The sequence below is a fragment of the Bombus pyrosoma genome, linkage group LG9 (assembly GCF_014825855.1).
Source record: "Bombus pyrosoma isolate SC7728 linkage group LG9, ASM1482585v1, whole genome shotgun sequence".
Lineage (NCBI taxonomy): Eukaryota > Metazoa > Arthropoda > Insecta > Hymenoptera > Apidae > Bombus > Bombus pyrosoma.
Genome location: NC_057778.1, coordinates 9,743,546 through 9,765,763, shown reverse-complemented (window position 1 = coordinate 9,765,763; position 22,218 = coordinate 9,743,546). Strand labels below are relative to the sequence as shown.

The 22,218-nt window shown below is 40.8% G+C and overlaps 1 long non-coding RNA gene across 1 annotated transcript in view; it reads right to left on the bottom strand.

The window, feature by feature from the left end:
* Positions 1-22,218, bottom strand: part of LOC122570817 — a 188,620-nt gene that overhangs the window by 146,840 nt on the left and 19,562 nt on the right. The gene's annotated exons all lie outside the window — the stretch shown is intronic.

The window sequence follows — 22,218 nt, the reverse complement described above, 5'->3', positions numbered from 1 at the left end:
CGTTCCATGCAAACACTCCACCTTGTTTTCCCTTTCGCCTCTAAGAATGCGTCTTAATTTTTGATACTTCGCGCGACATCGAGTGTCTTCGCTGAGACAACAGATGGTGGAACTTTTCGTGTTCGAAGGGTGGAAATGTTTCTTCAAGGTTAGCGGGACGATGGTGGATTTGCTTGTAAGGACTTGTTTCTCTATGGCATGTTTAATCGCACCTACCATGGATTCTACGAACGAAAAGGGACGTTACATCTTTATGAACGAGTACAAAGATGCTCGACGTTGTTTTTAATCTGCTGCTAACTCTTAGAAAGGGTTTGATTTAAGTGGTAATTTGCTGAAAGAATTTTTATTTATTTCAAATAATTCATATTTTAGATAGTCTTGTTTTATTCTCTCGAGAATCTCGATAAACCTATTCTGTACTATTTGCTTGTATTCGTTTTTTATATCTCAAACAATTTACTTCCACTTCAAACTTTCGTTTTCTTTACGGCTCGTTCTGACTCGATCAACCTACGCTCATGCGCCTTATGTCATTTCTAATTTGAATATTATCCTATGAAAATAATGTTTCGTTCGCACTAAAATGAGACAAAGATCTACGTTAGACGCGATATCGTTGCGAAGGGTGATTTCAGGAATTTCGACAAAATCGTGGGAACGATTAGGGGGCGCAAAATTAGGTCGCCGGATTCACGCGATTCGTATGTGGAAATAGGGGAAGCGTTGCATCTTCGAGGTATTAATAAACAAACCCTCATCCCCTGAGTGATACGGAGCAATCAGCTGAGCCTTCGACCCCGTTCACGACGATGAGAATCGTAGTGGTGATCCGTTGTTGTCACAGTGACTCAGTATTTGGACAAGAGCCTCGTGCTACGGCCAATGAACGGTTCTACTTTCGACAAGGAACGATCTGTGCTCCTCGAACCGCTTGAAAATCTTCGCTCTCTTAGACCTTGAAACATTGCAAACCTTGGAATCTCGCATGAATTTTATAGCTACGTTTATAGTTACAAGACTAGGACACTAAGTATAGGCTCTTCGTGTTGATAAACAGAAACTAATTTAAAAAATAATAGTCCGATGACAGAAAATAATCGACACGGTATCGTTTCTGCTTTTTGTACGTGGTCGCTACAGTGCGACATTGAAATTTACGAGTCTCCGTTTTCTATTTATACAGCTAAAAACAAAGAGATTTTTAATCTTCCAATAGAAATTTAAAATTCAAATAGAATAGAAAATTGAGTCCAATTTATTAATTATCGTCTTGGCCTATTTAGAAATTATTTAGAAGGAAATAACTTTTGTCAAATACCACAGACTTCTTCAAAATTAAATTCTAAGATCGCTGGATCTGGATCTGGATAATCGAACACGATCCCAGGCGAGTGTAGCGCACACTGTACGCCTGTACTGTGCTAACTGCTTCGTAAAGTTTGCCGACTCGCCAAGGAGAACGCGCAGCAGGTATTAACCGTGATTCATTACACCATAAGTAACTTCGATGTTTGCTCCCGGCGACGACGAACAAATTTATTCACCGATAAATATTTTAGTTGCGCCGTAGATTAACGCTACCGCCTCGACGTTTATACCCTTTTGTTTATGGGACCGTTTTATTTGCAGTTGGAGCAATCGGATATTACGGTGCTTCTATCAAAGTGAAGATGAAAGTTTCGACTATCTTAAATGAAACTAGATAATTACTTTTTGGTAATATGTAAATATATATTTATTAAATATATATTTGATAATATGTAAATAATATGTAAATAAATAATATGTAGTATGTAAAAAAGAGAGAAACTACTTTTTGCAATACACGTAAAATGGTGAAAAAGTCTCTATATGTGCTGTAAGATACTGATAATTTTCCATTTTGTACTTTAAATATTTTCTGTTACAATTTTCAGTGTTAATTATTCTTGACGTTCTCTTATACATAGAAACTTCCGCACCATTCTGCTGTGCTGGCTCTTACAATTTCACGTTTTAATCGTAGCAGGTTATAGATACACGCATGCGTGTATAATATTTGCTGTATGGTGTATTCGAATACCCAGTATCAAAGTGTTAAATATTGACGTAGGCGAATAAAATAGAGTGCTTATCCACAAATAAACTACTCCCTTTTTTATTACTGTTTAACCATACTTTTATACTCGCCTAGAAAATTACAAACAAAATACGAGAGCTTTCCTCCCGAGAAACGAAGAAACGCCTTTGTCTTCGGATGTACTTTAAAAAATGACGTTGGCCACCGTGTTGTCCAAGCCTTAGTTCGCATGAAAATTTCAGCTATCCAGCGAAATCGCTGCGGGGTGAATAAACGGCGTGACGAAAGTAAAATACGAAACGAGAGCGGAAGAGAGATAGAAATGCGTTTGATCAAAAAGCGAACGGACCTGGGCGGTTGAACATTTTTCGAAATCGACGCTACGTAATCATTGATAAGATCAAAAGCAAAAAGCGTGTATAAATTTGCCTTTCAAACTTTACCTTTCGCTCGCGCACTGTTTTATGCGTTTATGCGTTCTACCGGCTGCTCTTTTATTCCTGCTGTTATTACTGCTGGTGAAAAACCCGGCGATACCGACGATATTGTGCCGCGAAATCCGACTGCGATACGCCATCTACCACCGTTCTAATCGTTTAGAGCGTACAGTGTAATTTAAAAAACGAGCGATGGAAATGATTTAAGTACGTTGATAGTTCGATCTTTCTCAACACCTCGTCAAGCTATTCTCCCCCTTCTCTTGCAAAAATCACCACGAAACAACTGTACAACTGAGTGTAATCAAACCATCTAAGAATCTTCTACTCGTATTTCGATATTATATCTCAAAACGATTTCAAACTATCAGATTATCTCCAACGATCAGGCTTAGGATCAGGCATGAAAGAAACGACCGCGACGATCTTCCATTCTTCTCTCGGCACTGAATCACGAAATTATTTCAAACGACCAAATGATCGATCGCAGAAGCATCCATTAACCCTAATCCGGGCAAAGACAATCCTGGAAAGGAAGCGTCGCGTCGCGGTACGCCGTCTTACACGTTGTCACGTCGGCAGGTATGGGTATCCATCCCATTTGCAACTAGTCGCATTATTGTTAGCCCTAGGTATGTACCATACCGCGTTGGTACACAACGCTTGTGTACACACGTATCTCTGGCCCAGGTAGCTACTACGTACGAAGCCGCCTCATCCTCAGAGAATCCATCCATGCCATGTATACGTGGTATGCGCGCGCGAGCGCGCGTGCGCGTGCGCGCACTCACCCTCTAAACTCCACTGTTGTACACGTTGGAATATAAGGATGCCTGATGTACGTACACGTACACACATATACGTACCTGTATCTTGCCTACGTGTGTCCGTTTACGCGCGTCTGTGTGACCGGGAGGAGATACTAGGGGGTGGCGTAATATAGAGACCGGCTAAAGGCGGACGTAATTTCCTGCCCGCCTGACAACGCTACAGACATGTTTGCGAACTCGACACACACAACCTACTTAGAGCCTACATGTGTCCCTACGACAATGCGCCGACACAAGCTTAATCTATTCCCCGCAGGTATGTACATGCATATAGGCTAGCGTGTAGGCAAGGGTGCGTCAGTGTAGGTGCATCCCCGATGCGACCTGCAGCGTCTACTCCGCCGCCCTGAGGGCTTTGATCGGAATACAGAGAGGATGACCCAATCGGAGGATACCTCGATATAAGTCGCTGTTTCCGTACGGCTACAGGGCGTCTTCGATGAACGGACTAACCTCGAACCGCATACATACATATAGACGTGTGTGTAGGTGGTTGGACGTGTGGTCTCGAGGCCGTTTGCTGCAGGACAGTTTACTGATCGGCGAATTCTAACGGTAGTTAACTTGAGATTACCGATTTCGGGCGTAGATAGGCTGCAGATCGACTGGTTCTGGTTCTGATCGCGTATTTGCGCGGTTCTGGGATTTTTCGACTTTTCGGCTGGTGTTGGCGAGGGCGTAGCATGTTTCTGATTTAGCAATTGATGTTTTGCATGTTTGTTTCTCAGATACAAATCGTAAGTAGAGCAACGAGCTCCGTGGAAACACGATTAGTAGAAATAGCGTTCGCTTGTAGTGAAAACATGTTAACACGCACATAAACATATGAATTAATAACAGAGTAATACAAGTAATAAGAAGTATACTCATACGCAAAATCAATTTGCGTCGTACAAATAATTCTCCATGTACATATGATATAGATACTGTAGTGATTAAGCGAAAGTAGAATCATCCTTCACTGGTCAGACACTCCGTCCTCTCCATTAACCAACTCCATTACTGAATACCAAATACCAATCTTCACTTTCTCAATCGATTATCTACTTAACCACCCTGATTGTACCTAATTAATAAATTTCATTTTATTGCAGATACGCCATACTCTTTCGTTACTATCCTCGGATAATCATCCAAGCTATTTCTTCGAATACGAAGGTTTCACCATTATATATTTTTAAATACAGAACAATAAAATTACAAGGCAAATTGCTCGTACACTTTGATCAAAATATCATAGTGTCTCAAATAACCCAACGTTGTTCTTTACAACGAATCGACGTCTCCCGATGATTCTAGTCACATCAATCCGTCCGCTCTGATTTCAGAGACGAGTTTAACAGAGATTCGATAGGCACTATGTTTCGCAAGAAAACTACGATACTGGTGGGTACTTTTTATCGAAAAGCTGGAACTCTGATAGCCATGGAATAGTGAAATCCGCGGCCGAGGCGGCTTGCTGCCTTCGTCCAAACATTTCGGACAGCCTAAGGAAACACATTTGCCTGCGGGCAAACACGGCCAACCGTGGCGAAGGCGAAGCTGAAGCGTCTTGGCGCTGCCTCGAGGCGAAGTGGGACGTAGAATGTGTCTGGGACTGTTTGCACTGCAGGACAATATTCCGAGTCTTTTGAAGGACGAGAGTCGAGAGAGTAGCGCTGCTATTTCATCTCTCTCCTGCCTGGATCGTCCACCCATCTTTCTCTAGTTTCTTTATAGCTTCGTTCCGACGCCCGGATTTTTTCTTCTTCCGAATGTTCTAGAGGAAGCGAGGAACCAGATCGATGCAATGAAAAATCGCCTTTAACGACAATTCCGTAAGATCACGTAAAAACGCAATTAGATTTGATGCTTCGCCATTATTCCCTACCGATAAATTTACATCTTACTGCTAGTTTCCAACTCTTGAAAATCTTAATCGATCGACGACAGACCCAAACACTTTTCCTCTCGGTAAAAAGAAACTCGTACAGCTAGAATTCAATAAAAAACAGCTTTTACACATTTCTAACTTTCTAATGCTTACGTGGTTGATGAATAACGAACCTCGCTGAGAAACATCCCTTTCAATAGAAAACAAGCGACCAGGAAGAATGCAACGAAGAATCGCCTCTGGAGCATTTGATAACGAAGCGGTCGTGTACACTGATCCGCAAGTACGAATAACAAGTCTCTCTATACGAAAAGGGGAACACGACGGTGTGTACGCGTGTACATACACGCGGCGGAGGCATTATAAGTCTGCGCGTTAAAGGCGTGATCCGAAAGACAAACAGATGCACCCTGGCCGTCGCTTTTCCCATTGAAAATTCATCGCACAGGCAAAAGTGCGCCGGACCCTTTTCGTCGGTGTCGCCCCATCGTGAATCAAGCCACCAGCGATTCCGTGCTCCTTTCTTCCCGGAGGCTCTTTCCATCCTGTCCCGCTTCTCTTTCTCCCTTTCCTTTCTCCTATTTTTTTCTCTGCCGATAGGGACAGCCCACCTCGCCCCCGGGTTATGAGATTTTACGAGAGCCAAAGCGGTTTAGGCGCCCGGGATTTCTTTCGTTCATGCTACGAATTACCAATACCCGATCGTAAAATAAGACAAGATCGGGGATTTGGAGTTTTCTTTGTTGCGTGGTTGAAATTGCAACCATTATCTGCCTTCTAACTTTTTGATATTGAAGTACTTGAAGGCCATACGAATCATGGCCCAATTGCAAACGTGGCTTAAGAAGGATAGTATTATTGAGATATGTGTAGTTTTCTGTGCTACACTAGATTAGCCGGGTAGTAGTGACACACATATGAGTTATGAGTGTGTAGGAGTATGTGAGTGCACAGCGTCTCGTAAAACAGATGAATGCAACTGTTTCGTTGGTAGTGTGGTATAGAAGATGGTGAGACAAAGAGAGTGCTGAGGTAAGTACAAATGTGTTTCGACGAATATCTTGTAAATCACATATCAAATAAATCTGAAACTATTTTGATATCGATTCTAAATGTAACCTTAGTGTTCCTTTACTTTTATTTCGGCAATTAAGATCCACAATTCTCAACAAGTATATTAGTATATTAGAGTTAAAAATGAAAAGACTCCGTAATCACGCCTTAAGGTGATTCGCCTTTTTTTGATCATAGATACTTTTAATGGCTACCATTCCTATTCCTCTTTTTCCGTCCTTCTTTCCTTCTCTTTCGTCTCTTTCATCTGTTCCACTCATTAAATATTCTCATTAAATATCGCGATATAACGCGGTAGAAATTTTGCTGCACAAATTGGAGAAAAATTCTTCTGTATCTGATTGCGTGTTTGTAACGACTATTATGGATTTGTAACTCAGGAAATTTTCCTCTTGTAAACCTCTAATAACTAACGATCTTACAGTTAGCTTCCTCTCCGATTGTTTAACTCGTTATCATAGTCGCTCGTTTCATTTATTATTCCGATACTTATTTATCGTTCTAACTCGAAGAACTTTGCCAAAAATAACGAAGAAAGCGATAGAAATCGCTCGGAATTGGTACAATCCCAGAGAAAATGTGTGGAAGATGATCCCTCCAGGATCGAAACGATACGATGTGCTTTGAAAAGATAAAAAGGAGCTCCATCACGATGATCCGAAGAATCAAACCTTTAATTTACCAAGCAGCACGCCGAAACGGAAAACTGCTCCAACTTCTTTTGAAAGTGAATAATGGAAGCAGCTTGAATATGAAGCGAATGCTTTGAGCGGACCTGCAATAGTAGTTTTCGATTTATTACCTCGTATTTCGCGTGCAAACAGAAGCGAACCGTAGGTGAAATACGAAATGCATTCGACTGCCGCGAACAAAGTGTTAAATCTTCGTAGCTCGTGCTTCGTTTTCCTGGAACCGCTTTTTCTGCGAATCTTTTTCTATTATTTCCTGACTTCGGTCCATTAACAGATAATTCGTTGCAATAGTCCAAACTAAAATCCTACCTCATAAACTTGCATTTGCAATTGAAGCTATTCTTCGAGGAATTTTCTTCTCTATGAAAATATACGAACTCGGTAAACGAACACGCGAAACGTGTTTCCGAGCGAATGAAACGTTAATTCGTTCTGACGTAGGTTGACGATAATCGAACGAATAAGAAACTGAAAGTTGTCGTAAAAAGAGGAAGGAAGACGATACAAATTTTATTTATACGTTTCAACTTAATCATCACTCTTATTTCTATTAGTTAACAAATCTGTAACTTCGAATAATCCGATTCACAATTTCTTGTATGCTCGTTAGCCAGCATCGACTCCCAGAACTAATTCAATCAACAGATTATATCCAGTTTCGCTTGAAACAATGTTGAGATCAACTGGCGAAACTAACCGCGCTACGTATAATTTTCCTAGACGTATTCGATTCTTAGCCCGAAGCAATTCCGATTAATTGCCAGAATTAATCGCTATAACAATTTGCAAAAATTCGAACCTCAATTCAGCTTACGCGCCCCTTTTAAAGCAATTCTGATCAACTCTCAGAGTTAATTAACCGTACGCTCGATGGTCCAATCAATCTTCCATCCTTCCTTCCTCCTCTATTTACCCCGAAAAAGCCTGGATCCTAACCTGCTAATGGAAATACACAACAAAGTCTCGAAAGGCTGAAGCAGGTTGGCCGCGTGCCGTTTGGTCGCCGTGGGCAATAAAACGTTCGGATAAATATGAAATCAAAGAAGAATACACCAAGGGGAGATTGAAGAAAAACGAAAAGATGAAAAGGAAACGGCAGAGACTACGAGAAGAAGAGGAAGAAGAAGGAGACGACGAGAACGACCGATTCTCTGGTTCCGTGCGTTTTCCGGGGGTGGCGACGGGTGTTCGCAAACTCCCTCCACAAGCCCGAAATTCTCCGCGGCGGGAAGTCGTTAGGCGTTTTCTGACGCGAGATAAAATTCTGGGAAGCACGTTGAAACGACTCTCTACTCCGGGGCCTGGGTATTGTTTTAACGTGTTTGAGTCAAATATTGACGCAAGTTGGGCTCGCAAGCCAGCCTGGAACGAAACGGAACGGAAGAGACGAGAATGGCGGGCGAGAGGCCGCGGGACCAGATACAGACAGAGAATGGAAAGAGACAGGCTGAGGCGGGATGGAACGACCCACATAACATCCACCGGAGAGCACGAGAAAGACCGCCGGCGTCTCGCGGTAACGAAGGAACAGGAAGCGAAACGTAACGAGAGAAAGAAAAACGCGCCACCTTTATTCCAGCCTGCCTCCTCTCGGCTCTCGGCATTGACAACGCGACAATTTTCGTGCACATACGAAGTAGAAACATTCAATACCGGTATAGATCTTGTCATACGTTAGAAGATCATACTACTATTTATATGAAAATCACAAAAGGAAGATGGATTTTATCTTTTTCATACGAGAGCAAATTTTAAATTTCGTATCAGCTAATTACATGTTATCGGAACAATCTCTTAATTACATTTAAAATAAAATATCGATAGAAGAATTGTATATCGAAACAGTGAGATTAAAAAGTCCAAATTATTAGAAAAATAGAAATCACCGAGATTTCATGAAACCGCACCTTGCGGATTAGCAAATTCGCCAACAATAGGGAAACACAATTGAATCGAAAATGATCCGAAATATGCAACGGAGTTAACATCCGACCCTAAAGAAACAATCTCGCGAAATTCGCCTGAAGTGCATGTAACCAAAAAGCAAACAAAAGGGGTAGAAATTTTCAAGGACGGTCAACAGCTCACGCCGACGTTCCTCAAAACTGGTCAAGATCGAGGATGAGCGAGGGGTGAAAAACGATGTCACGGTGTTTTCATTGCGGTACAAGAGAAGAAAAGATCGATCGGTTGTAGGAAAGCGGTCATTCTTCGGGGGGCCATTTCTTGGCCATCGTACGGCATTTAGGTAACAGTTCACCGGGGCCGTTTCGCCGGTTTGAATGGCCGTGTAACGTATTGCAAACATTTTACCGTTGCCGGTGAACAACTGATCGGCCAGAGGGGTGAGAGAGAAGAGAATACAGACGATTTCGACCGGTAGCACATTGTGCCTAATGTTTGGACATGTGTTCCGCTCCGGTCACGCCTTTTGTTATCATATTCTATGCATGTTTGCCCGCTTAAAATGTTGTTTTAGCGCTCGCGCCACGCATCCCTTTTTGCACCGACTCGACACGCGTTCCTAGTCAATGGATCATCCAGCGTCATCTTATTCTTCTTGTCAAAGTCGCGGCAGACTTGTTGCCGCCGTCGATCGAACGGTTCGATCCCTTCCGAGACTTGAATCTTTATTTTTGAGTTGTACGACGAAGAGATACGGCAAGAAGAAGCTTTTAGGGGGATTTTACAATTACCGTAGTAGGGAAGGAATTGAAGAAACTTTTGTTTTTTAAAAATTAAAATGTATGATTAATTAGAAGAAACGCAAGTTATAATTGCAACGTTCTTACTTTATGGGAAATCAATAGAAAAGAGAAATATCTTTCTGCAAGCTATCACCGTCTCCATGGTCGATCGATATAATTTTCGCATTTTAATCGATGAAATTCTTATATTGAATTTTTTTAGTGGAATTTTTCAATTTACTTTTTCGTACCATTGCGCGCGTCTCTCGAGTATTTCCATAAACCGATTTTAAACGTCGGGTCTTAAATATAGTTGGACCACAGATACTGTTTTTCCTGCAAAAATATGTAAAACGAAAAAAAGTTCGTCAGACGATATTTTCCTTGAATTTAGGCAGAACGTTTATCGCGAGATACGCCTTTAAGGCGATTCCGAAAACGAAGCGAAAAAGCGTTTCATACTTATGTAAGGATGCTGATGAAGCGCTTGGTTTCGCGGCGGAAAGTCAATTAATAGACCAATTGATTGCACGAAATTACTAGGCAATTTGATTAATGTTTACAATGCGTCGGCAAACACGTAATACGAGCAGGAAGTAATATCCGTCGAAAACGGGTAAAAAAAATATCATGGAAAAAATCGAGGAGAGGAAACGGCGAAGCGGAAACAGGCGGCGTGCTATAATCTTGCTCGCGTCGAAATTCTATTTGTTGTTTTTCGTATTTGCTATCATTTGGTGTTGAAACACGAGCCATTAATAAAAATCAGAGACATTTATTTCCCGCGCGATCTCCGTGTTTCGACATGATTCACGGGGAAAAACAGGCTCGTGTATACTCGCCCTCTTGTGTCCAAGGAGCCATCCCTATTTTTCGACTGACCGTATTTTTTCCATATTTTTCCTTTTCAAATGTTTGTGTGTTTTCAAATCACAATTAAACGGCCCATTTTCGCGCCTGAAGGACCTGTAAAAAATGTACAGTGCGCGTTAATAAATATTTGCAACATTTTTTTTTTCGCCATCGATCCCCGACGTACACGATGGAACAATGAAAATAGCTCGTTCCTTTTTTTCCCCCTTCCTTTTTCCTTTCGATACATATTTGCAAACGCTCCGTTTTCACCCCTACCATAAACCTATTTGCCAAACACGCGTAAAAAGCGAATGCAAATTTTCGTCCAGGACCATCTGAATCTTAAAAACAGAATGTTTATCCGCGATAGCGTGTTAATATTAACGTACGCTTTTCCCTCTGGCATCATTCACGCGTGGTTTTATCGCCGGAAAAAAAAGAGGCGTTAAAATACATTTTTGGATCCAAGTGTACCAGCAGATCTTTGATAAAAAGACCTGTTCCTTCGAGGTTGTTTACTACAGCGATTCTTACGTAACTATGGACGTTTTTGAAGATGAATCGGCTGATCGATCGTGCGACAGAAAATTGAAACGAATCCTCGTAAATACAGGGGAATTTTGGTCTCTTGGAGACAGAAAGTTGCCATATATCATCGAACAATTGTCCCTTCGCGTTCCACGCCCCGACAATAAACGAGACACATTATATACGCAATCAAAGGTTCGCAGGGACGTTGTGTTGTCTGAATGCCATTTCCTGGGGGCGTGTAGGGCGGCGATGCGGCATTCATGGACGCCCGAGGAATAGACAACCCCGACAAATTGGCTGGGAAAGACTCTATAGATCGACTTCCACCCCTTCTCGATACTCGGGCTTCGAATCGAACAAATTGATTTAATGAAAATGTAATATTGCTGGGTAACGAAAGAGTAAGAAGAGTAACGAAAGAGCAATGGTTGAAATTTTAACGAAAAAAAGATTGATGGATTTTTGGAATAAAAGAATTTACGAGAAGACTTTTTAAGATACTTTGAAAAATGTTGATGACTGCAATAACTTGGAATCTGATACCCATCCTATCCAAACATTTATTCCTAAGTCAAGAATCAAATACAACCTTGCGCGTGTATGGAATGTTCAAATAGATACACACACCCTTCTTCGTCCTTGGAAGAAATTACTTGGGACTAAAATTTCTTCGGGACGTTCGTTCCATTTCCTAATGCCATTTCTTATCCTAATTTCGACGACCACTGATACCCAGAACCCACAATATTCATTTCCAATTCGAGACGCAGAATCGAAAACAACCTTGTACTTCCATAGAATTTCCAAATGGATATTCGGCTCCACCCTTGTCCACGCACTTTCGACAGTTTTCTCGCGATCGATCATCGATTCGGACGTAACACTCCTCCCAGCTCGTCATCGAGCGCTACCTTCCATTCGATTCTCGTTTAGACGTCGCGGGAAAAGGCCAGGTCAGCCTGTTGGCCATTGAACAGCCACGTGAAAAGAAATTTCACGAAAAAGGCACAACATGGATTTCACGGCCGATTCAACGAAGCACAATACACGCCTGGATCCGGACGTTTTGACTTTTGTCCGCTCTTTAACCATCGTCGTTTCCTTTTCGCCTTTCTGCCTCTCCAATTCCACCGGACGTTCGCTGCTCCGGATTCTGGAGTCCTTTTGCCTATTCACAATCGTTTAACAAATTCTCCGCAAAGATGAACCGTTGCCCCTTTGTTCGTCGCGAAAGAATACACCCTCATTCGTCGTCGATTATGCATGATTCCGTCGTAATTAGATCCTCCGCCGATGACTTGGCGTATCGTTGCAACTTCCTTTTTCGCTTGTTTGTAGCTTTTTCAATATTTGTACATCTGCGTGGAATTGTAGAACTTTGGATTTTCACGTTGTATTTTCTGTTTGGTATTTACTTCTGGAATTGGGAGATATCGCGTTGATTGTTAGCTTTTATTATTTCGATGTTAGCTTTGCCGGGAATATTGGCTCTAATGGAACAGTCGCTTCTAGTTAGAACTTTTGATCTTGTTTTGTTTACTAGCTTTATTACTATTTATAAATCCCAATACTTTTAGTTATACGTAACATAGCATACATACGTAACATTTTTCAACGATATGCAGAATAAAATTACGAATAATTTACCAGTAAGCGTAGAAATTAAAATAAGGGATGAAAAATGAGGTGTTCGTTCCAAAGAGCGAGTGATTTAGAGCGACTTCTGTACTCGAAGTTCGCTTAGATTTTCGCGAATATTTCTTCCAGATACGAAATTTGTCCTCATCTACCAAAGTTGATAGGGAAGCGCACGTTTTCAGATGTTTTCAACTTAGATCACTTAAACATAGGATGAATGACGGATGATCGCATACAGGAAGCTCGGCTTCTAATCCTATCGCGAAAGATATCCAGGTCTTAAGATCGTTTGTTCGAGTTTACTTGTATCGGTTGCTTCGAAGGACTCACCCCTAAAGTTTCCGAGACCGACGAAAGGGAAGGAAAGGGACCGCCTGCCTCCGAGCACGGATTGGATTGGATCGGCTTAACGTTGATTTAAGCCAATCAGCAAACAGTCAGTCGCCAGTTCTGAACCTCAACATTGATCTCGTTAGACCTTTACAAGTTCAATGTTGCGTTTCACGTACCCCCGGTACACCGTCCTATGATTCGCACACTTTTCTCCTTACAATTCCTTCTATTGCTCTTCGCTTCCTTCGACCGGCATTCCGGCTACCGATTTCGCGACAGATCGTCTCCCAACACGCTTCTAACCTTTATTTGTGTACAATTTGCGGTTTAGATTTTGTTAAATACGTCGCAATATTGTTTATAGAGAAACGGTTACGCTGAAACGAGGATCATTCGTTTCAAGGAATCATCGACAAGTAATTGATATTTAGACGAACGTTTCGTGTCTCATTTTGACGAAAGTTGTATTCGCACAACCATTGCTTGTTTGATCAGAGAACGTTCTTGCAAATTTTTTTTTTTTTATTAAAAGGATGCATATTTTATGAAACTCTCGTTCAAAGAAAATTCTAGAAAAATAAAACGATTGGTTTAATAACCCTTTTAATTAACATCTTGGACGTTTAGAGGATATTCCTCTACTGGAGACAAAGTTTGAAACACTCCTATAAAGAATTCGATCGAATAGCCGTTTCGTATCCGCTGGTAACTTTGAAACTTGTACGAAAATCACTTTCGTTTCCCCAGGACAAACTTGCACACAAAATTCGACAAATACTCACGGCAGCCACGGGGATCTTAATAATTCGCCAAACAAACTAAAGAAACCACTCGGTTAACAATACCTTGACAAACAATTCTCACGCGAATCCACTCATTGAGACGTTCAAACACGAGATCGATCGCCAGCTAATCCCGATAGCGGCAGTTTGACGACGGAATTTTTACGTTCTATTCTCGGTGGCACGGGGCGTCGCGACGCGACGCGCCGCGTCGTTTGCCGAGCACACACCGCGATTTCATTCACTCGCCGCTCCTTTTCTCGTTCGTGCGTGTGTCTTCTTACGTGTGGCGCTTACACCAGCAAAAAGAAAGGGGTGAAAAAAGAGACAGAGAGAGAAAGAGAGAGAGAGAGAGAGATGAGAAATGGGAAAGGAAGGAGAAATAGTAAGATCGTCTCGTAAGTGAGAAAGGGAGAGAAAGAAAGAGAGGCAGCATGCATGTGTAAGTGCGCTATCTTCGCCTGTGTGTGCACGATGTCAATATTATACGACAAACACACTTAAATAGGCTTAAAATACTAACATCCAGCTCGTTCCACGCCGCTCTATGAACTCCGTGCACACGGTGCGCAAGTGTGTTTAGCCATATCGTTACGTCGCGCGCGGAGATTCGAATTGTGCTGTTCCTCGCGGCTACTCGCAGGTACCTACCGAATGATTATTTTAGTTTTCCTTTCTTTCCTGTTCTTTTTTTCGAACTATAGTCAATCTGTAAGAGATTTTATTTTGTAAGATGTTGGTGGTACGAGCTGACGAGAATTGGACTGTTGTGTGTACCAACGCAATTCGTGCAACTTAAAACTTGACCGGTTAGTTGATTTATCAAGCTCATTAGGCAATTAGTAGCGTATTACGTAACGATTTATCGCATCAGTTCTCACGAATTAAACACTAATTACATATTTTGGCATCGAGTTGAATGAAAGTAATATTCGGAAGATAGGGTTGATCGGTTATGCTTTGAAGTGGCTCACAGGTTACCGGAGAATCGGAAATGTTCCATAGAATTATACCTAACGTTTTAAAATACTATGTATAATTTGTATTTGTAAAGTAAATGAATTTGTGTATATAAGGTAAATAAATTTGGCAAACGATTAGGTAAACAATCATAATCACGTATAGATTGGTACATATTTATTCACAAGTCACTGGATATTTGCTAATTGCCAACAAATTGACAATTACCATTTGCAGTTTAGATTTAATTTATATATACTGTACAAGATAAACGATTACTAGATGTTAGCTTTGTTTCATAATTGTATACGGTATTGTCTTTATTCGAAATCTTCAACAGTTTATTTAAATCCTCCGCTTATCCCTAAATCACAGGCCAATTCTAACAGTCAATATCATCAAATAACTAACAGCACGAGAAATCTTAATCACAATATTTGGCGATCAATTTCCGTCTCTTCCACTTGATAACGAAATCAACGGCTAAACATTTGTGTTCAAATAAAGAAAAGGAATAAAATAGCGTACGAACGATGCGTTAGGTATACCTTTATAACGCTCGCTAAATACAAAATATATCGTGGATTTGTAAAGAAGCGATTGATGACATACCAAACATCCGTAGAATCGTCACTTCCGCTGCAAATTTTAAACGAAAAAATCCTTAATCAAAGGCAAAGGACGAGGAAGATCTCTCGAGGGAGGAGCAGCCTTACTGTTACGAACGGCAGTCTAAAAGGCTGTCAGCGACACCAGTAATCTGCTGGTAATCGTGACAAATTACGGCCGAGGTTATGGTCCTTGCCTTTTGCCACGCTTCCGAATGGGGAACTAAGCGCCAGGTGGGGCGTGCCCACCCCATGCTGCGAGTCGAACAATTACATAACACGATAGAACATACCACCGCCTCGACGATGTTCCTACGGTCGACACGAAAGTCCCATAATCGATTACGATAAATTATATTATAAGACGTAACGTATTTTCTCTTTTACCTTTGATAGAAGGTGCAAGCTTTCATGCGTATATTTTTATCTGTGTTTCGTTAAATCACATTTTTGCCGATAATTTGATGAGGCTCGGCTCGCATATTTAGTTATATTTGGTTCGATAATTTTTTAATTAAATGTCTTTTCAACGACAATAAACCATTTTTAACTATTCGACTATTGGATGAACGAAACTGAAAATTGAGAAATTTAATTTGATTGCGGAGACTGTTTTGTTCTATGTTCAAGACGAAATCGTTGGAAATAAAGAATTTTTGAAAAATAAATATTACGTAGGTTTCACGTAATTTCAACTTTACGTACCGATGCGTACATTTTTATCGGTGTTTCGTTAAATTTCATTTTTGCCGATAATTTGATGGGGCTCGGCTCACATATTTAATTATATTTGGTTTAATAATTTTTTAATTCAAATGTCTTTTCAACGACAATAAACCATTTTTAACTGTTCGACTATTGGATGAACGAAACTGAAAATTGAGAAATTTAATTTAATTGCGGAGACTGTTTTGTTTTACGTTCAAGACGAAATCGTCGGAAATAAAGAATTTTTAAAAAATAAATATTACATGGGTTTCACGTAATTTCAACTTTACATAGATACGTTTCCCGTAAATATTCGGAGATCGTTTGTATTTTATTTTGGAGTTGATAAGAAATCGATGTAAATGTTTAATATATGTATGTGATCCTGTTAAATAAATGTTAAAATAGACTTAACGCGGATAATCTTGAATGTTTTAACGTGAAAAGGTAAGCAAATAGAAGATGATCAATTCCAGAAATGACAATATTGAATCTATCGAAACATCTTACATGCACGTGAAAATGTGTAACTTCTTATTTGCGAAAGTTTGTACATAAAAGAGCGTTGTTTAATCCTCGCTCATACGTAACGTTCAATTTTCGAGCAAACGTACTCGACGAATTAACAAACTGAACCAACACTTTCAACGTGTCACGAGTGGCATTAAAAATAGAGACTATCGAACATGAGCGACATTCGTGAACCATTAATCACGCAACATACACACATATGTAAATTCGACGATGGGACACAGTTCAAACATTAAAACGTTGATTTGAATTTCGATCTACTTTTTAATCCTCTATTTCGATAACTCAGATCTTCAAATAATTTCGCAAACTTGACGCATATACGTAGCTACTTTCCGAACAAAGAAGACAACAGTAAGTTTCTCCAAATCCACCAAATAAAATTTTAATTTGGCGTAAAAAAAAGAAAAATGGTTCGTGTATCCAAAGTAGAGTAATTTGTTACAATATCTGGTAAACAAAACTGAATTTCTATTTGGATTTTAATCCTTAAATCCTGTTCATAGGGATATAATAGAAGTACACAAACGTTGGCAGCCCAGTAATACCGAAAGGCAAACGAATTTATTAGACAACCGAATGGAAAATAGGTAACGATTACACATTGTTAAAGAGGGTAAAACACTATAGCGGTGTTACCCTCGTTCGGTTTGACGTTTCAGAAAGCAGTTATACGCGGAGATGAGAGTGATGGTTAGAAACTACCGTGTCACTCCGATGTTTAGGTAAGATATTTGGCCTCGCAAATATTTGGAGATTGTCTACAGCCTCTAACCACTGCGCACCACTCCATCGACTCTTCCATTTAATTAATGACGTATACCAACGTTCGAGGTGTTGATGCACCTTAACGGAATCGTCGCTTCAAGATTATCGTTTGCATTCTTGCCGGCGTACACACTCGCGCATACACGTACAAGCAGAGACCAATGCGTACACCACGGTTTTATTAACATTACGAGATTATTTCGTTTCGTGTAAACGACCGATTGCACGTCGGATTTGCATTGTAACGTCGAACGGCAAACCGACTTTCATGATAGTTAACGAGCATGTAAATAGTAACGAAGCCTCGTGAAAGATGTAACGCGTGTATCAGGAAACATCGTAATCTTTGTGTGCTCGATAGAAAGCTTGTTGCGTGTTTAGAGAATCGTATTGCGGGACCAGTGACCTCCTCGAGCGAAACAATTCGCAAGAAAATTGTGCAATTGGCAACATTTTTAACCTTTTCGACGTCAATTTTGCTAACAATAGAAACATTTCCGCTAGTGTTCTGATACGAAAAAAAAGATATAATGCATGAAAATATGAGCCAATTAAACGAAAACAAACGGGTTTGTATGTCGTTCGGTTAGTTAACAAATTGTAACAATGTTACGTATATTCAACATCGATCATAAAAGGCTTAATTGGAGAAATTAACATTTACTTGCAAATTATAAAAAATAAATATTGCGAGAAAGTATTAGCGTAATATTTGCCTAGAGATTGGTCTAATCCGAAGAATAGAAAATTTTTTACCGTGCCTTTTTTTATTCTTTAAACGTTCCTAACGCTCTGTTTGCAAAGTATGAAGGGTTTTCATTGTGGACAATGTAGAGAGGATGCGTAAAAGCTTTTTATGGCGTTTCGTGTGAACGAAGCATGGTCATAAACCACAATCCCTCCCTAATATTACGGCTGGGTGGTCGCTGTCCTTAGAAGAAACCGCAAGTCCTTTTCAATAATGTGGTCGACCATTAACCGGTTGTTAAGGTTATTTAGTTTGCCCTTATGCGCGCTCGTTGTATGGTCGCACGCAGAAAATTATCATGCGTTGCCACAAAGGATTACCGATTTGTCGATAATCCGCTTCTAAAGCTCGAATACTCGAATACATGGACAAATAAAAATTGAATTCCACAGAATTTTAGTTTTGAAATTAAAGTTTGATGTAAAATATGAAAAATTTGAATTTGACGCTTGAGATTCGAATCTTTGAAAAATTTGAAGAACGCTCGAAGAAGTGTAATCAGTTTCGTTAGGAACAATAATTCGTAACCATTTGTACGATATTTTGTAAAAAATAAAATTTATTTCTCCAAAGACATCAATTCGCGTTTCAATGGGAAAAGAAAGAATCGTACGTTGAATTTCGGGCAAAATTACAGATTAACGCGAATTCGAAATAGAGCTGCAACCACGAGAGTAAATATTTCAAGACGCGTAAGCAGTACAATCCGAAAATTAAATTGCATATTACTGAAATAATTAAACCGGCTGTTTATATTACACTTTAGCGCATCAAAAATTCCAAAACGTAGCGCGCAATGAAATATATTTAAATAAAAATTATACATCCGGCCGTGCGTGCGTATCGCGTTGAATCGCGGACGTCCGTTCCGATATCAATTTAACGGAATATTAAATGAGTTTTAATGTTTTCATTGGTAACTTTGTTCAGTTTTTCAACTCGTTACGCAGAAAATTATTTTTATTCGGCTCTGGCTTATTATTAATAACTCCATAATTTAATCATCATTCCCATTTGATTGAAAGTTTTCTCATAATAACACAATACAGATAACTGTATAAATAAATTTCAATTACCAGTTTTTGCCTCGTTAAATTATCAACGATTTCAATCGAAACTAACTCTTTTCCCAAAATTATTATACAAAATTTTAGCCACCGAATCTGCTTCAAAATTCTAAATTAGGTAGATGCCCTATCATTTCCATATCATTACATTGAATATTCTACAACCCCATCGGTATTTAACTAACGTGACTCTTTAATTTTGTTGAGGTTGATTGATAGAATAACGAGTGGATGAATTTGTAATAGAAAGGTATATTGAAATAAATAAAGCTCTAAGTATAAGTATAGGTATAGCGTATAGTGTATGCTGATCCAGATCCTCACTCTTATAGTGTTACAATATAGTAGAAGAACATTAGCAAAAAGTTAACCTCGTAGCTCTAGCCGAAGTCTACAAGAAACAGCAATAGATATCTACTTATAGCTCTTTTGTTTATAGACCTTGTAAACCAAAACATAATTTATATTCAAGAGTACAATAATATGGACAATAATAATAATCTCGTTATTTCAAATTTTTTGTTTCATTAAATTCTATTCTCTTCGTAACAGCGGTTTCCAGGTCACGGATATACAAAAGTAAAGATGTAGAGTTTTTCTTGAAGTAATTACTTCAACAAATTTAACCAACAAAAATTTCTCAAATTTAATTAAAAGCTTCTTTAAAGCAAAAAGAAAAAACCGCACAAATTAATTCCTACAGTCACCCTTCGCCTCGCTAAACTTCTCAACATAATTTCCACCCCTAACCCCAAACAAACCGTCTTTCTAAAAAAAACCTAATCGCCCTAGGAATGAGATACAGAGCAGATTTGCTCCAAAATTCCCACTTTCCAATTTCCACCACTTAGAATGTTGCATAGTCTCGTCGATATCCCATCTCCTAGCCTTGATCGCAAACGAATCAACTTTCCTTTCGCTCAGCACCTACCATCAGCCTGTCCAACGAATAACCAAACGATCACGAATCGAAATGCTTTTTATCTCGATGAAAATGGTTCCTGGCTCATAGGAAACGAGCGGAGCCGTGGCAAACAGGATAGAGCAAACGCGACACTTTGATCAGGCTGGCTGTAAGCGGAAGTGGCGCGTGCACTACAGGTCACGCGCTTCCGCGGCTCACCCGGTATATCTGGCTGGTTATAATGTATGGCCTAGTCAGGTTCGGCGTGGTCCAGTAGGGGGTTCGGTTGACAAATCATTAACTATGCATCGAGCCGGCCTGCAAATACTCGTTACTAGTGCTTCTCCGTACTAGCCCACCCTACGGCCTCGATCCACCGCTACCAACCCCCTGACTCGGCCACCCCCTTTGTCACCCACGCGCCCACGGCCCGTGCCTACCTCTCTGCGCGTCCATCCACCCCTCTTCCTTGCCAACCCTCCTCGCGAACCGACAAACGCGGCACCATCAACGTACCTTCTGTCAATAGCCCGACCTAGCCATACCTAAATACATCGGTAATCATTATGCAGCGTTACAACATCGGCTGGATCCAGTTCCATGGCCCGCGCGACTCTTTCTCATCTGGCAGTTCGCTCTTTCTTCTTTTTTGCTGCTAGCAACGTTCTTTTGGAAAAGGAATCTTGATGCCCTAGTATCGGGACATGTTCGTCGAGTGGATTATACGGGTTAAATACACTGTACTTGTGTCATTAAAAACAGGGTATTGGATTTGAGGAGGAAAGAAATGAGGAGATGAGAGGAAGATGAAGAAATGAAGTCAAGATGGAAGATGTATGAGAAAATATCGTAATGTAAGATGAATAGCAGGATTTTTAAGTTTTCTATCAAACGTCCCCGAGAAGATATCTACAACTATGTAATGAAGAAGACTTAAGTATCTAACGCTATACCAGAGAATACCAGAGAAGAGAGAGAGAGAGTTCGATTAAATTTGATCGATGCCTGCTTTCACTGCCAGTGAATGTCTTTGTTCACTTATCTTCGTCCCCGGCTGTATGTCTCCGTTAACTTATAATTCCACGACTAGCGAAGCTTCTGATTAACCGACGACTCGAAAAAGAAAAAATGAAGGCGTTCGAAGCAACCCAAACAGCGATCCAAGCTGAAAAATGAACGATCCAGAGGAAAATCGTCTTAGGCGAAAGAGAGAATAGGGGATGTCGTATAGCCGATGAGGTTTCAGCCGCGTGTACATGAGAATTTGTTGTCCGTCATGTGGACGCGAGCGAGTGCACGGATCGCTGTTGAAGAAGAGCCGCAACGAGGAGAAGGGAAGTTGCAGAGGAGGCAAAGCCTGAAGAAGGATGACCGGGTTCGGAGAGGGAAGGGCAGAAAGGGCAGGACACGGAGGGGATAGGAGGACGAGCAGACGGAGGTTAGGGTCGGTACCAGCATGCCGGGCGAGAGGCTAGAAGGGACGAGGGCGAGCCGCCTCGGAGGGTGAGCGAATTCGCAGCATTAAACATGGTGGACTCGCGCATTGGTTGCGCAGTAGCTGGGCGTTACGGGCCGCACCATCGACCAGCGGATTGTACGCGCTACTGTATACCAACCATCCTGCGGCATGTTCTCTTCTCCCTCTCCCTCTTCCCCTCTGCCGTCCACTGTCTCTTTCTTTCGTTCTCTTTCGCTTTCTCTTTTTCTCGAGCTTCATCTCTCCCGAGGGGTAGAATCCGCGGCTCTGGGTCTCGTTCCTGTTGTTCCTTACGATGCTTTCCAGTCGTACTTCCCGGAGTATTTTTGTTTTTAGCGTGGACGTACGGTAGCCGGGAAGAGCTGGTTGAAGATGCCTTTTGGTAAACCAGTTGTACTCATGGAGAACGAAGCACCGAGTATTTTCGTGGAACTACTAAGGAGATAGTTTAGAGTAGCAGATGTATGTACTCGTATTTAGGTAGTTTGGTTTGACGAGGGATACCGGAGAAGTGTGGTTGATGGTTCGGACTTGTTGACGGTTACCGAAGAGCGTGAGCATAAGCGCGAACGAGCATATTCGGTATGTGATCTTTCGCGACGAATTTCTGTGAGACTGGAAACTCGAGATCTTTGCTTGCGATGATAATTGAA